General features: G+C 35.9%; 1 non-coding gene across 1 annotated transcript; it reads left to right on the forward strand.

Moving 5' to 3' along the window:
* Nucleotides 1-1,811: 1,811 nt before the first annotated feature.
* On the forward strand, nucleotides 1,812-1,919 carry LOC148550833 (small nucleolar RNA R71). Its single transcript, XR_015893941.1, has one exon. It is a non-coding gene; the product is annotated as a small nucleolar RNA R71 (small nucleolar RNA).
* The last annotated feature ends 2,172 nt before the right edge of the window (nucleotides 1,920-4,091 follow it).

Below are 4,091 nucleotides of genomic sequence, written 5' to 3' on the forward strand. Positions count from 1 at the left end.
TTTTCATTCTGTTTTTGCTTTTTCAGTTGTTTTTGTGGCTTCACATGATCATCAACCTACAGAAAATATAAAATAACAATGGAAAATAGAAATTTAACATAGATAAGTAAAGATTGGGTTGCCTCCCAACAAGCGCTTCTTTAATGTCATTAGCTTAACAGTGGACTCTCATGGAGCCTCACGGATACTCAGAGCATGACGATGGCCTCCCAACACCAAACTTAGAGTTTGAATGTGGGGGCTCTATTTGACTCTGCATTGAGAGAAGCTTTTCATGCTTCCTCTCCATGGTTACAGAGGGATATCCTTGAGCTTTAAACACAAGGGAGTCCTTATTCACTTGAAGGACCAATTCTCCTCTGTCAACATCAATCACAGCTTTTGCTGTGGCTAGGAAGGGTCTGCCAAGGATGAGGGATTCATCCATACACTTCCCAGTGTCTAGGATTATAAAATCAGCAGGGATGCAGTGGCCTTCAACCTTTACCAAGACATCCTCTACAAGTCCATAAGCTTGTTTCCTTGAATTGTCTGCCATCTCTAGTGAGATTCTTGCAGCTTGTACCTCAAGGATCCCTAGCTTCTCCATCACAGAGAGTGGCATGAGGTTTATACTTGACCCCAGGTCACATAGATCCTTCTCAAAGGTCATGGTACCTATGGTACAAGGTATTGAGAACTTTCCAGGATCCTGTCTCTTCTGAGGTAATTTCTACCTAGTCAAGTCATCCAGTTCTTTGGTGAGCAAGGGGGATTCATCCTCCCAAGTCTCATTACCAAATAACTTGGCATTAAGCTTCATGATTGGTCCAAGGTACTTAGCAACTTGCTCTTCAGTAACATCTTCATCCTCTTCAGAGGAAGAATACTCATCAGAGCTCATGAATGGCAGAAGTAAATTCAATGGAATCTCTATGGTCTCTGTATGAGCCTTAAATTCTCATGATTCCTCATTAGGGAACTCCTTGGAGGCCAGTGGACGTCCATTGAGGTCTTCCTCAGTGGAAATCACTGCCTTTCCCTCCTCTATGCATTCGGCCATGTGGGACGTGTTTATGGCCTTGCATTCTCTCTTGGGATTCTCTTCTATATTGCTTGGGAGAGTACTAGGAGGGAGTTCAGTAACTTTTTTACTCAGCTGACCCACTTATGCCTCTAAATTTCTAATGGAGGACCTTGTTTCAGTCATGAAACTTTGAGTGATTTTAATTAGATCAGAGACTATGGTTGCTAAGTCAGAGTGGCTTTGCTTAGAATTCTCTGTCTGTTGCTGAGAAGATGATGGAAAAAGGTTTGCTATTGCTAAACCTATTTCTTCCACCATTACTGTTGTTGACGCCTTGTTGAGGCCTCTGTTGGTCCTTCCATGAGAGATTTGGATGATTTCTCCATGAAGGATTATAGGTGTTTCCATAGGATTCTCCCATATAATTCACATCTTCCATTGTTGGGTTCTCAGGATCATAAGCTTCTTCTTCAGATGAAGCTTCTTTGGTACTGCCAGTTGCTGCTTGCATTCCAGACAGACTTTGAGAAATCATATTGACTTGCTGAGTCAATATTTTGTTCTGAGCTAATATGGCATTCAGAGTATCAATCTCAAGAACTCCTTTCTTCTGATTTGTCCCATTATTCACAGGATTCCTTTCAGAAGTGTACATGAATTGGTTATTTGCAACCATTTCAATGAGCTCCTGAGCTTCTGCAGGTGTCTTCTTCAGATGAAAAGATCCTCCAGCAGAGCTGTTCAATGACATCTTGGACAGTTCAGACAGACCATCATAGAAGATACCTATGATGCTCCATTCTGAAAGCATGTCAGAAGGACACCTTCTGATCAATTGCTTGTATCTTTCCCAAGCTTCATAGAGGGATTCACCTTCCTTTTGTCTGAAGGTCTGGACTTCCACTCTAAGCTTACTCAATTTTTGAGGTGGAAAGAATTTGGCTAGAAAAGAACTGACCAGCTTTTCCCAAGAGTTCAGGCTTTCCTTAGATTGTGAATCCAACCATATTCTAGCTTTGTCTCTTACAGCAAAGGGAAAAAGCATAAGCTTGTAGACTTCGGGATCAACCCCATTGGTCTTAATAGTGTCACAGATTTACAAGAATTCAGCTAAAAACTGATGAGGATCTTCTAATGGAAGTCCGTGAAACTTGTAATTCTGTTGCATTAGAGAAACTAATTGAGGCTTAAGCTCAAAGTTGTTTGCTCCAATGGCAGGAATAGAGATGCTTCTCCCATAGAAGTCGGGAGTAGGTGCAGTAAAGTCACCAAGCACCTTCCTTGCATTGTTGCCATTGTTGTTGTTTTCGGCTGCCATGTCTTCTTCTTGTTTGAAAATTTCTGTTAGGTCCTCTATAGAGAGTTGTACTTTAGCTTCTCTTAGCTTTCTCTTCAAGGTCCTTTCAGGTTCAGGATCAGCTTCAACAAAAATGCCTTTGTCCTTGCTCCTGCTCATATAAAAGAGAGGAAAAGAAAGTATGGAATCCTCTATGTCACAGTATAGAGATTCCTTTAGGTGTCAGAGGAAAAGAGGAATAGAAGGAGGAGGTAGAGAGGAGAGAATTCGAACTTATAGAGAGAGGGAGTCCGAATTGCACATTGAGGAAGAGTGTTAGTCTTTAAATAAAAGAGGTGAGAAGGGGGGAAGAATTTTCGAAATTTAATTAAAAAGATTTTGAAATAATTAAAAGAAATTTTGAAAATTTGGTAAATTATTTTCGAAAATTAAAATTGAGAAAGTAATTAAGTGATTTTGAAAAAAATTTGAAATAAGAAATCAAAAAGATATGATTGAAAATTATTTTTGAAAAAGATGTGATTGAGAAGATATGATTGAAAATCATTTTTGAAAAAGATGTGGTTGAGAAGATATGATTGAGAAAATATGATTGAAAATCAATTTAAAAAAAGAAATTTTTAAAATTAAAGTTGATTACTTGACTAACAAGAAATTTAAAAGATATGATTCTAAAATTCAATTATTGAACCTTTCTTAACAAGGAAGAAATTTTTGAATCAAATCTCTAATTGTTAGCAAGGATTTTCGAAAATAGTAAAAAAAATGGAAAGGATTTGATTTTGAAAAGATATGATTGAAAAGATATGATTTGAAAAAGATTTGATTTCGAAAAATTATGAAAATTTGAAAAAGATTTGAATTAAAAACAAAATCTTCCCTCTTGTGCCATCCTGGCGTTAAACGCCCAGAATGGTATCCATTATGGCGTTTAACGCCCAAAATACTACCCTTTTGGGCGTTTAACGCCCAGCCAGGTACCCTGGCTGGCGTTTAAACGCCAGTTTTCCTTCCTCAATGGGAGTTTAGTGTAATTCCTCTGCTGCATGTTCTGAATCTTCAATTCTCTATATTATTGACTTGAAAAGACATAATTTTGAAAATTTTTTTGAATTTTTAATGATGAGAAACAATCAAAATGTAACTAATCATGAAAAACTAAGATCAAACAAACAATGTATGCAAGACACCAAACTTAGAAATTTTCATACTAGAGACACTAACAAATTGAAAATGCACATGAAAAACAACAAAACACACAGAACAAGAGAGATTAAAGATCAGAGCAAGGAAATCATCAAGAATAACTTGAAGATTAATGAAGAACATAATGCATATATTAAAAAATTGCAAGAAAATTAAAAATTAAAAACATGCAAGACACCAAACTTAAAATTTGACGCTAAACTCAAACAAGAAAAACACAAATTTTTTTTTGTTTTTATGATTTTATTAAAAAATTTTTCATAATTTTTCAAAAATTAGATTGGAAAAAGAAAATAAAGAGATTCAAAATTTTTAATAAGAATTCCAGGAATCATGTAATGTTAGTCTAAAACTTCAGTCTAAAAAGATTAGACATGACTAGCCAAGCTTCAGCAGGACATTACGTACAACAGCCAAATTGATAGGAATCAATTAGCTTTTGTGATGATAAAAGCATCATTTGAAACTCTAGAATTCATTCTTAAAAACTCTGAAGTCATAGAATAATTTATTGTTTTGAAAATTTTTCGAAAATAAGAAGAATAAAAACAAAAAAAACTTAAAATTAAAATAAAATCACCC

The sequence above is a fragment of the Arachis ipaensis genome, chromosome B7 (assembly GCF_059453495.1).
Source record: "Arachis ipaensis isolate K30076 ecotype BB chromosome B7, ASM5945349v1, whole genome shotgun sequence".
Lineage (NCBI taxonomy): Eukaryota > Viridiplantae > Streptophyta > Magnoliopsida > Fabales > Fabaceae > Arachis > Arachis ipaensis.